Source organism: Dermacentor variabilis, chromosome 1 (genome assembly GCF_050947875.1).
Source record: "Dermacentor variabilis isolate Ectoservices chromosome 1, ASM5094787v1, whole genome shotgun sequence".
NCBI classification, from domain to species: domain Eukaryota; kingdom Metazoa; phylum Arthropoda; class Arachnida; order Ixodida; family Ixodidae; genus Dermacentor; species Dermacentor variabilis.
In genome coordinates this window covers 131,627,916-131,641,234 of record NC_134568.1, presented here as the reverse complement: position 1 = coordinate 131,641,234, position 13,319 = coordinate 131,627,916, and positions in this window count along the sequence as shown.

Below are 13,319 nucleotides of genomic sequence, written 5' to 3'. Positions count from 1 at the left end.
ATGTACGTGTATGAATGCGATATGGTTAACCAGCATTTCGTCATTTGATAGCCGATGCGAGGTTCTTATCTTGCCATAAGAGTGACTTCTTTCTAGTCTATAGTCTTAATGAAGCAACCGTTACTAGAGTGCGTCGAGTCTGCTCTAGAGGCATTGCATGGTCGTAGAGACTGGTTAGACATACTCAGCAGCCTCGACCTAATGACCGCGCTAAGCAAATCTACCACAATGTAACCCTTCACATAACCTAGCAATCCCAGTCGCAAATCTGAACGAATGTTTACATATACAAGGCTCAAGATTGATCTTCACTTGAATGCAATTGTACAGTGCTCAGTATCTGTTGTCACTTCGGTCCCCTGCAGCTGTCAAATACATCATCAGTGGGGATTCTGGTTATCTGTCGCATGAATTCGTAGTTCATGCCGCTGTTTTGCAGCTGCGACTTGCGGATCCTTGTTGGCAACATCTTTAAAGTTGAGCCTTTCATGGAGCTGGCCCATATAGAGCACATACTATAACGGCCGCAAGCTTGCTGTTGAAGCACGGGAGTTGTCACTTGAAACAGTTTGTTGTCACTGGAATTGACTGCAGATGTATATTGTAAGCAGAACAGTGTGGAGGAGGTAGCGTGAAAAACATCACGAAATGGAAGAGAATGAAACGAGACAACTGTTCGTCTTGTTTGTTTCACAGTTTATATTGCGCCAGCTCCACTACGCAGTGTCTCGCTAGTCACTTATGTTTCGTTCCTCTTTCTCAGTGTTTTCTACGTCTGCCTTTTCAAGCCATGTTTCTTCCAGTAAGCGATTGTAGTATCGTGATCAAAACATTCAGGTGGCTACTTCGAACAGTCTGCTTTTATCCGCCGCGCAGCAGACTGATAGCTTTTGCCGACACTATAATTAAAGATTTAATTTTCGATTTTAACGTCCAAAGGCGTGTCATGGTCTGTGAGGGAAAGAGAGAAAGAAACGAGAAAAAGGAAAGGGCAGGGAGGTCAACCAGACGCGCGTCCGGTTTGCTACCAAGCACAGGGGCAAGGGGGCTGGTTAAAGAGACACTAAAGGCAATATGAAGTCAAGCTAAAGTAATAGATTAGTGCTCGAGAACCTCTAAGGCGTCAGTATTATCGCGAACAGAGCCTTAATAATCGAGAAATTGAGGTAAATGCAGGACTTGATTAGAGACTCCCCCGAGACATTCAAGTACTTGCCCGATGACGAAAGCACTCTTTAGTTCAATTTTCTCACTAGTACTCAACCACTCGTTGCAAAAAAATAAGAAAATTACAAAAAATAAAAATAAATACACATTCTTGTATTGTATTATAAGACGAAACAAATCCTACTTGTCCAGTTCTGTATCATTTATCGAAAAAAGAACTCGTTGAAATTGCCCTTGACGACGATGCGGGCGGTCGAAAGGTTTCGTTTTCGCTCGACTCCGTGCCGCCCACGCTTTGGCGTTTCAGTAGTTTCGTTATCGTGCAGTGCTGCGCTCGTTTTGCTGGCTCGCAAAACTCGCACAAATTGCAAGTAGCAGAGAATTCAACTTCTATGTGAGGTCGCGGGATGCCCAAATGGTCTACGCCACTTCTCCAATGCCCAGTGGCGTAGCTAGGTAGTCTGGCACCCGGGGCCCATAGGTCACCTGTCCGGGGGCCCATAGGACTCATCATGTCGGCGGTGGTCGTGTTCAATCGTTCTGTTAGGCCGTCCGTTTGCGGGTGATAGGCTGTGGTCTTTCGGTGAGCCGTGCCGCTGAAGCTAAGCACTGTCTTTAGGGGTGTAGCCGTAAAGGCAGTCCCTCTGTCCCTTATTTTCACCATTGGCGCACCGTGCCCCACAACCACGCTTTCAATAAAGAATCGCGCTGCTTCGACTGCGGCGCCGCTGGAAGGGCCTTGGTTTCTGCGTAGCGTGTCAGGTAATCGGTGGCAACTATTACTCACTTATTGCCAATATGGAAAGTCGGGAATGGTCCGAGAAGGTCCATCCCGATTTGGGCAAATGAGGTCGTGGGTACCAGGACTGGTTGTAGTAGCCCAGCTGGTTTCATATGGGGTGGTTTGCGTCGTTGACAATCGAGGCACGTGCGCACGTAATGTTTCACAAATGCACATATTGGATGCGGCCCCATTTCGAAGTGCTAGGCAACGAGAGCTCTTTCTTTAAAGTCGTTATTGTTGTTTTGCAGCTCTTTGTACGTACTTCTGGGATGACTTGAGCGTGACACTGCAAGTAATAGAACATGGGCGGCAGTGAAACGGTGGATTTCCTTATTTGCTCAGGAGTATTCCTCGCGCGATGAATAATAAATCGGAAACACTTCTCAGAGGCAATATCAGTGCAGGAGGAATCTCTACACGTCGTATACTGTAGTACGGATACAGTGATGACGTTAACACGCGTTGTGAAGCTCTTGTGTAAGCGCTAATATCAGATGAAGCTGAAGTTCCTCTATAGGGTATCTCCAATACAGCTCGTTCGCTTTAAAAAGCGAAACGTCTCGTCGTATTTTCCGTCATCATTCGATCCATTTAACATCATGTTACGTTGTTTTTCTTAACCCTTGCCAGCTGTTTAGTTTTCCGTGGTAGCGGAACAGTTTGATGAGTATTCCAGTTGAGGCACGTACCTTTCGTTTCCGAGTCCGACTTGGCAGAAGCAAATGGTCCCAGCAGCCTCTATGAGGTCTGACAATACCTAAGTCCATCTCCTTCGCCGCGTCGGTTCTCCTTCTCAAAAACTATCGGGCCTTCTTGGTAGCTTTCTTGCGACCCCAGTGTAACAACGTGGGTGTGATATATTTGTTTGTCGATGTTTCTACGGTTACCAACTTGTACAATTGTACGATTGCTCTATTATTTATAAACTTCAATCTCGCCGCCTTAATTGTGCCGCTCGTATTCTCGCACTCGTTCGCCTTCTCCTGCCCTCTGTGGCCGGCGTGAGTGACCAGGCTATCCCTGTATACCCTCGCCGACGGGAACTGTATGTGCGCACTTCGTCCTGCACCGCTCTGTCAAACACTTCTGGCGTGAACGCGCACAAGCCGGCTGACATGGCCTTAGCACGGCCGCACGCTCGATGTTGCCCGCGTGCGCGTCGCACTTGTTCTGCGTTCAATTGTGCGGCCTCTGCCGCGCGGCGGCGACGCCTGCGACGCCCAGCGGAGGATTGCCTTGCCTTTCTTTTTAGTTTTTCAATTTCTTTCCTTTTCCCTCGCGCCACGATGTCGCCGCCGCCGCCGCGCCGCGCCGCCTGCTGCTTTGCGGCTGCTGCTGTTGCTGCTGGCGTCGTGGTTGTCGGTTGTAGCAACAGGTGCGCCGTCTGCGTAGCCGATCCCCTCTCGCCGCGTGTTGATCGGCCCTACTCATCGCGGGCTCCACTGGTCGCGACGGTGGGATTGAAGTGGGCTATTGTTTTGTCACGCACTTTCTCTCTCTCTCTGCTAGGCAGCTTGACTTGCAGAGCTCCAGGCTCCATTATGGCAAATGAAAAGGTGCCGTCTCTGCTGTAGCTGTCACTCATCCCTTATTTCTGAAATACGCCCTTTTCTGCGGTGCCGCAGCGGACGTGGATAAAAACGCGACAGTAGTTAATTAATTTACGTATCCTTGCTGATTAAACTCATGATCAAAAACTTTTGTCCGCATTTATGCAGTTGCCGAAATGAACCCGGTCAGTGCTGAAAAAAAAAAACATGTGCACTTAGCGGGGACCTGCCGATGTAGCTGCTGAGCACGAGGCCGCGGGTTCAAATACCGGTAGGGGGGTGACTGTGATACCAATAGGAGCACGATGCAGACACGCTCGTGTTCATTGCTTTGGGCGCACATTAAGGAACCCTGCAGTATGAGTGAAATTCATCCGTAGCGCCCGAAGCGCTTTTGTATTCGGTGCGCAATTGTAATTATAATTGTAGCGCTTTTTGTATTCGGTGCGCGATTCCTCCTAAGGTCCCAAGCGCAAACTGCCGCGAATGGCCGCGGCGCGCCGCTGTTGGCGCTGGCGCCGGCCTGTTCATTAAAAGGACCACGAGCTCGTTTTAGCGGCCTCGCGCGTGAGATCCCGGCCGTACGGTGCAGCAGTGGAAAGGAACGTAGGCGAGCAACGACCACGTTCCCGTTAATGCAACCGAGTGACACGAACCTTCCCCTCCCCCGCCCTCTCCACCTTCCCCCCCTTATCCGCTAATTACTTCGCATATCAGCCGAAGTCGTCTCTCTCTTTATTCATTCTTTTGAAGCGATCCTTACTACGGGGACCATTTGCGTATAGAAATTATGTTCGCCTCTTTTCGTTGTTTTATTCTTGATCCCTTGGTGGTGCGCAGACGATGTCTGTATCAACTCGCGCTATCTTTAAATGAGAATGCAGTCGTCTGGTGTGTAACGTGCAGCTAAGTTTACGTACTAAGTGCATTACATTAACTGGTGCCAACGTCGATTGGAACGCAGTTGACTAGATGAGTGAGCTACAAATTCAAACTGCATAGTCAGTAGGGCTGGACAGTATGCAAGATATACTATCTCTAGATACTTTTTTGGATATCTTTTATCTGTGTCGTAATACATTGGCGAAAATTGTATCAGTATATGTATTTATGATACATCAAACAAAGTACCGTGTATCTCAAGGTACAAAAACGCACATTTGGCATTATCCATGAGGACACACAAGGTCACTGAGGCTAGTAACTGGCGGTGGTTAAAGTTTAAGAGACAACATATTTATGTTATAAAATTTTTCTTATAACCAAAGCATATTAAGGAAAACAGATGTTGTACGGTAACAATAATGATGAATAAAATAGCCTTTTAATAATTCATTTCTTAAATATAGCGAGGTGAAATGTTCCAACTGCACAAGAGCAGTCCAATCCACTGCTCAAAGCATACTCATTTGCTAAAAACTTTATGCTCTGAACCAAATTCGAGAAATACGCTTTGAACAAGCTCGTTCTTGTTGATTGCAGGTTTGAATTGTCGCGTTTTACGTGCCAAAACCGCTATTTGATAATGAACCACGCCGTAGTTGGGGGCTTCGAAATAATTTTGACCACCAGGGGGATCTTTAACGTGTACCCAATGCACGTGACGCGGGCGTTTTTACATTTCGCCCCCATCGAAATGCGGCCCCCGCGGTCGGGATTTGATCCCGCGACCAGAACTTTATCCCGCGACCTCGTGCTTAGCAGCGCAACACCATAGCCGCTAAGCCACCACGGTGGGCAGTTATTGATTACCAAGCGTTTTTAAATACATCTATACCCGAAGCGACATGTACTGCCATTAACTAACGCTTAGAATCGAAAAGCATATGGCGCTATGTGTTACTAAACGTTGTTTATAGAACATGTGCAACCCATTCAATGCGTAATATACAGATGCTGATCTAGGCAAATCGACACGTAGCAAAAATCAGAACCCGGGCCGCTTGATGATTGGATCGCAATAGGAATGAATCATACATATTATAAAGCTGGCATAAAAAAAGAATCGTTTATTGCGTGCTTGCATTGACCTGATGCAAGTCCTGCCAGCCCCATAGCCTATTTTCGAACACTTTCTAAAACAAAAATTCTTGAACCCTGGCCAGTCAATGGCGCTATTTGTGAGCTGCTGCTGTTTTTGAGGAACACAGGCGTCGATGACCGTTTGTACTACTGCTACGTGTCCTGCTGTGTGCGCGCAGTGTTCATTCTCTCTTTCCCTCCCTCTTTTTCTGTTCCCCATTTCCCTTACACCCGTGCAGGGTAGCAAATTGGACGCTCGTATGGTTGACCTTCCTGTCCTCTCCTTGTTTTCTCTATCTCTAATGGGGCGCTTTGTTAGACCATTGAAATGTTCGAAAGAGGTCTGGTGGCAGGAGATAAGCAGATTGCAAGGAAATACCTGCAGACTTGCAACATATCCTACCGTGGAGCTATACTAAAAAAAACTAATGTATCGAAGTATGTTAAGATGCAAATGGCAAGTATCGTATCGGATGTAATTAATCTGCTAGTATCTTAGTGCCTTTTTATCTGTATCTCAAATAGATATGGTCAGAGTACCCTGTATCTATAGCATGATACAATTGCAAAGTATCTTTTCCGAACCCTGGTAGCCAGACCAGGACTGGTTCGCACACGTCGACATACTTGAATGTATACATTGGCGTTCGGATGCTCTTTTAGCGCTGGTGTGCGGGTCACTGCTGTGGCGATATTCGGGAGCGATCGAGACGCAGTTACGATATATTGCAAAGCTTCTAACGCAGTGGTGTGACGGGACGGATTGCACGGCAGTCTACCTCTGCTGCCGTCTTGAACGAGCGCGCGTTCTGTGCAAGAGGTCTGGCCAGATGGCAAGGTAGCACGCGTGCTGCGTGGCGGCACGGAATGTGCGCTAGTCAATGAGTGGCTCCTCAGAAGCTTCATATACAGGACTCCATGTGCTTCGTGTCACGCCGATCGAGCCACAACATGCGGTATCATTGGCTGGCCCACCTTCTCGCTCCGTAGCAGCTGTCGCAATAGAACCGCAGCGCAGACGAAGCGCTGCCGTGCGCAGCGCTACCCTTCCTTTCTTTCCCGTTAAGCGGTGGATTTGCGCCTCCGTTGCGCCGTTGCCTACAGCGCGCACCGTCGCCAGCGTCAAGATGGCATTAGAAAGTTGTAGCCTCTCCGTAAATGTATTACCCTTTACGGAATACTGGTTTATTACAGAGACGTGGTCATCAGAGCCGCGTTGGTGGCGACGTCTTGTAACCATATAGGACCGAGAGCTGTTACTGTAGGGACCAGTCACATTATTCTTAGCCGCTGGGGCAAAGCGTCAGCAGCGATGCAATCATTGACATGCAGTTATTTATTTTTCTAATTTTCCTTCGACGAGTACACCCGCGTAACACACGAACATATTTTATATGTTTGTGATTAACAAAAAATCCCCCCCCCCTTTAGTTTCCCCTAATCTCCTTCATTGTAGTTGGAGAAAGCGTCACAAGGTTTCGCTACCAGCGTCGTTATGGCTGTTTACGTCTCTGGTGACCCTGCATTCCGTGAAAGGTAATACGTCATATCGACAAGGTAAAACTCTATTTTGGACCGCAGGAGCCACGCGGAAAGAGTCGCTCGCGAGCAAGTAATTCAGCGAGTAATTGATGAATGCATACTCAAACCATTTTTGTGGTCGGATATTAAAGATGGCTTGTGGTTGGATAATTTCACTTCCCCGCCTTTCTCTCATTTGCGTCTCTCTCGCGTGGTCGGATATTACTGACCACTTCTCAGTTTCAGCTGCATCTTTGTGTGTGTGTGTTCCCTGTGGTCACACACACACACACACACACACACACACACACACACACACACACACACACACACACACACACACACACACACACACACACACACACACACACACACACACACACACACACACACACACACATATCTATTGCTAGCTAGGCTGTTTTAAGATACGCACAAGGCGAATCTTGCTTTAGCGCGTTGAAGAGTTCGGCAGAGAGTGTAAGAAAGTGGGCCTCATCAACTAAGCGTGCGTTGCCTCTCTTGGAGCTCGCTCCCCTTCGCCTTCTCTCCCCTTCCATTCCCCCAACCCTACCATTGCTTCTATTCTCGGCTCCGTTCCTCCTCTTCTCGGAATCCCCATTCTCAGCTTTTGGGACGTTTTCTGCCTTCTCTCCTAACTATTCAGTTTCGAGCCGCGTTTCTAAGAGGTGAGCATGGGAGAGAGATTTTTGGCAACGCGGACGCGCGCAAAGTACCGCTTCGCAGAGGAGGGGAAACGGTGGGTGATGGGACGCCGGGGCAAAAGGCTTCTTTTACTCTTCGTTCCCTGGCATTTGTGGGAGCGTACAATGGAGAGGGAAAAAAAATCATAAAAGGAGTGGCCGTGCCGTCCCAGACAAGCGGGGGGCTCTGCGGGCCTAGTGCCGTTTTGGAAAGCCCGTTTATTATTTTTTTTTTTTTTCGTAGGGCTGGTGTACAAAGCGCACCATTTGGCAGTGACGCACCACCCATGTAGCCGAACTGAAGCTGCTGTATTCTTGTGTCCGAATTGGTTTGGGCAGCGAGAATCATTTACCAGTCACATGTCGTGGGAGGCCAAGAAAGGGCGAGGATATTATCAGTCTTTTTTTCTTTTTCCGTTTTTTTAACTGTTTGTGCTTGTTGCACCTTTGTACATCCACTCTAGTAGAGCGTTCCTGAGCCGAGTGTTGATCTTTTAGGGGTGTTCGAATAGCAAAATTTTCGAATAGAATACGAATATTCTCGTAAAACGACCTTCGAGTGCTGAATAGTTCATCTCTAAACAAGGACAAATATAAACTGTCCGTAGAATTCCTCCCGGTATATATACAACAAACATCTTATTGAGATTATTTGCATGGCTTACTTACAGGTCATACTTAAATGCGTGTAATGCCGTCCGCAAATAGGTGTCCCGTAAACTGAGGAGGTTGTAAATCAGAAACAACTGCTTTCAGTTATCTGGTGCACCATGCTAATGACATTGATAAAGAAAAAAAGAGACGAGAGAGAACAGCGCATAGCGAAATACACATCGCTAAGTGTTGAGTTCGTTCAAGGAAGGGAGGAAGAACACTTTATTGCATGACAATTCTATAGTCAGATACAACTCAAGTCTGCAGTGAAGCCCCGCCCACGCCCTCATAACCGCCAGCCACTGTTCCTCCGCGAGGCAACTAATAGTTCGTACTTCAAACTTTCCCTGCTACCTAAATAAGGCGGTAACCACAAAAATAAAATTGTAAGCGCGTAATTTTGTACGTTTTCACTCGTCTGTTATAGTGGGACGGTGAAAGCCTAATTTTTTATTGAACTGAAATAAAACGCTTGCTTCGCTGCAGCTGTTTATTGTATAGTTTCACCTCAGTCGGCAGTGAAGTTTCATGAGTAAAACGGGGTCAGCAGTGACATGAACTGTACCGCAGACTTTTGAAGAGTGAAATGCTCAGGCTACGTACACTTTGTCCATGTCTGCTGCACACCTCATCGCAACCGAGGATGAAAAGGCTCTTCAAGATCAGCAGACACTCCGGAGGTATCAAGTACGATGCCATTTTGAAGTGGTCGCATGACGACGATTTTGTTTGCTTCTGTGATTGGCTGGCGGAGTAACAAACAAACCTGCGCAGTCCGTGTGGCTTGTTTGTCAACTGCTGTTTTTTTTTTTTAATTTGTATCCTACTATATTGCGAGTTGTCCTCACTTGTGGAGGTGGCGCTCAACTGTGGCGGATTGGTGACGGGTGCCATCGCCCCCTGGATGTGGCTGCACGTGTGGTGCACCTTCAGGAGCCACAGAGTCTGGCGCAAGTCTTCGTGTGGTGCGGCCCACCTCTGCCAGGTGTAAGGCATGGACGGGGGGCGATGCTGGCACGTGTAATGATGTGGGGTGAGGAGAGGGTGCGTGGACATTCCAAGTGCGTGTGTACGGCATTAGAATGCTGCCCACAGACGTGGAAGATGGGATGGCCTAGTCTACGCTCAGTGCGATGAATGATTGCATTATTAGGAAGAGTGAGTGAGGGTCTGTGATGGTCGGACGAGAGGTGCTTCTGTATGTGGAACGCAGTATGAGGGTGTCGGGTATAGGCGCATGCGTGATTCGCGGCGCTATTTCGAGTCTGCGTTGCTTGCGGCGCTCAGCTTGACGAACTTTGGGGGGATTGACTTCTGGCCATCGGAGAGAAGCGATACTACACCACCGCACATATCTTTAAAGTAATGCAGACATGGTGCGAATGGCCGAATTGCTTTGCCTGAATCGAGACAATGAATTATCATATTGAGTGCCTAGAAGTGAGGTATTCATAATGAATTGCTGAAAACTATTGAGCAGAAGTTATCCGCCCCGTGCGTTCGCTCAGAAACTGGTTATCCTGCGTAGAAATCGTAGCTCCCCTTCCAACTTCCATCGTTCCCTCATATTTGAGACAAGTGTCATCATCCCTTAAGCGTTCGAAAGAAACGAATATTCAATTTTGAATAGTGTATTCTGGAATCGACTGCGAATTCAGTACCAAAGAGCATTCTATTCGTATTCGAAATTTCGAATATTCGCACACCTATAATTTTTTTTCTGAAGATAGCGGTGGTGCGTAGCTGTTAAGATGACGTGTGGGTTCTCACAGTTTCGACAGTGATTGTGTTCTCTCTTCTACGCACACGGTGTAGGTCGAGAAAAGGAGCACTAATTGGACCGAGGCTGCTTGTTCGCAGTGAAGATGCGAGACACTTCATCGGAGGCTTGTTGAACGCCGTGTCACTAATTGCCGGGTTAATATAAAATACCAAGTAGGTTAGCTTTCGCGAGAGTTGGTTTTTCTGTTAGGCAGTGCTACAGCTGTCAAAGCAAATTTCTCTAGAAGCATCACGCCCCACGCACGTTCTACATATGTTCCATGTAAAACCCCGTATGTGAAGATTTTCGTATACGGAAAGTATCCTTGTTATGTTAAATGAACATACTGAATTGTGTTGTATTATTGTATTTGATTAAGTGTCATTCCTTTCGTGCTTTGGAGGCCGGGGGCTTTGGTACAACGCAACCATTTCAAAGGCGACGCTAAAGATACGAGAGATGTCGGAGATGTTGGCTTTATTGAGCTACTGGAGGTCTTAATTGGTTGACTGGGTTTATTCTTCAAGAAGGCGGAACATAGTCGGCGGACTGTCCTGCAGTCAAGGAAAGATTGAGTATGTAATCAACAAAATACAATGGTTAACAGTTATCGTAGAATAATAAGCACAATGAACACTTTTCAAGCCAATCCATAGAGGCCACGGGAGTTGCCGAAGTGCTGTCGGCGGCAAGCGATGGCAATAGTGCTTCCCCCCTGTTGTAACAAAAGACAGTTCTCTGGCTCATTGCTGGGCCGTAAGTTGACTATCGGTATTCTTTTTAATACAGCCTATTATAGCGTGTGTCTTTTTAATTCTTCTTACTTCATCCTATCTCGTTTTGTCACCGAGGGCTGCTCATGGGGATTTCAGGCGCTTTCCTGTGGATCGTACAGGTACTTTCTCAAAGCGCAATTTGTTAGTTTGTTTAAGAGCTAATAGTTGAAGTTTCCGTAGCCGTAATAGTTGGGAGTGAAGGTAAACGTGGTGCTGCGCAGGTGTTATAAGTGTGAGTGACGCGATACAAGATCCCAGACAGTCAACGCTGCTGCCCACCGATTGGCTAATACGTTCGCAAGGTTGGCTGTGAAAACAGGGCCAAAGGCTGTTTTTTTTTAATCGAAGCAGTGAAGACCAGTCTGGGGCCTTAACTACTTCACTGGGCGGCCCGAAACGTGTGACTAGAACGTCCTCGTTGGTCTCTCTCCTATGGCCACGAGTATGCTGATGACGCCTTCAGTAGAGCGGCATTGCTGTCAGGTGGCTCCAACTTCTGCTGCACTGTGCCTTTCGCAAGGAGATCGCGCGGTGCCGCGGAGCTCGCTAGCGTTAGCCGGAACGATGCGGGACCAGTTGTTGCCGGATTATCTGCGCCTTGGCTTCAATCGCACGAGCAGGAGGAATACGCACAGCCAGAACGTTCCTGGTATTAACAAATTCTGCTTATAAGGTCGCTTTTGGGCTAGTTGATGTGCGGAGTCTGTGACTTGCCAAACGCCGCAACGAAGACACAAGACACACAAGGAGGTCCACACTAGCGCGATTCTTGCGTACATCGCCCTGTGTCCTTTCTCTTGTCGCAGCTATCGTATCACGTTTTGCAATACCTGTTCTTTTCCGCGTTGCGGTTCACCACCATGTATAATCAGCCGCTCTTAACGTTAATGCGAAGAAATCGCCCAGGTGAACGTTGCCACTCGCACTTCGCTTTGTGAGAAAACCTGCGGATGACGTACATACTTCCGCGAAGCCGCGGCCCGAGGCTTTGACCGCACGAAATACGCTTGTCTTTGTGCTGCTGCTGGCGCGTACGGCTGTCGTGCACGCAGCCTCAAAGCACCACCTTTAGTGCAGACCAGTCGCTCGCCAGTATCCGGTCGGGCGACGCCTTTCCAAAAGAAAACGTAGAGCCATCTGTCGTGCATGCGAGGCGCGCGCTGGTTCTCGCATCACTCTCGGCTCCGGACTGCAGCGCTCGCCGCCGTGATGGATGGGTCCGCGATATTGTATTCGTTTGTAACGAGAACGGGTTCATCCACGATGCTACCCATCGATCGATGCCTGTCGAACGTCGTCGCTGACTTCGGACTGCCAAGCCTCGCTGTGAACAGCTGCGTAGCGGCCGCCTTTGCGCGCGACACTCTGTTCTCGAGTGTCCGTTGGTCGTTTGAGCGCGAAAATGCGCCAGCCATAGCGGTAAGTGCGATGAAAGTTGCGGCGGTCATGTTCCATGTTGTGCCGCTGCATTCAGAATTTAGGATTTTAGGAACGAGGGTTTATTTGCGACTATACGGGAGGTGTTAACGTCCTAAAGCCAAACTGAGGCTATAAGAGACGCCTTAGTAAGCGGCTTCCGATTTTTTTTCGACCACCTGCGGTATTACACAACTCCAGCCACTTAAAGTCGTTTTGAAGAGAGCTTACACTTGCGTCACATTGCTTTGTCACTTGCTTGCGAACGTATGCAGCAGACACTCTTGTTAATCACAGCGCTTTAATCTTGGCTTGGGCTTGTACTAAGGCTGTTGCATGGTCTGCTACAGTACCGTTCAAATAAACCAGCCTTTTCTTAAAAGGACCCCTCACCAGGTCTGGCCATTTTGAGCTAACAAGCGCAGGGCATACGTTGCGCGATAACGATCGTGTTTGCCAAGAATTTCATCGCTATGCGCCGCGGAAAGGTCTGAAATTTCGATCGGAACGCCGTTTTCTATTTCTCTCGCGGCCACTGCGCTCCAAGCCGGACGGTGACGTAGTCGCATCCTTACGCCTACGTAGTCCGGACCGCAGTGTGACGTCGCTCGTGGTGACTCGTGACTTCGCGAATTATTCAAGGCAACATCTGTTAGCTGTGGGATCTGTTGCTTGAATTGACGAATTGGAGTTTAGAGAAATAATAAAACACACAAACGTAATGTCCACGTGTTTTTTGTTTTATGTCGCACCGAAGCAAGAGACATGTACTTCCGCTTCGTCTGCTTGTTCCCACGGTCGTGCAGTCACGTGCGCACGTACCGAAACTATGCCATTTTCAACCGTGTTACAGCGCGTGATCAGGCTCTGCAAGCCGCTTGTTCTGCCTGTATTCGTGTAGCACTGAATTATACCGCTAGTCATGTGTCCTTGTGCACAGCGTGCAAAATCGTGCGCTGCGCT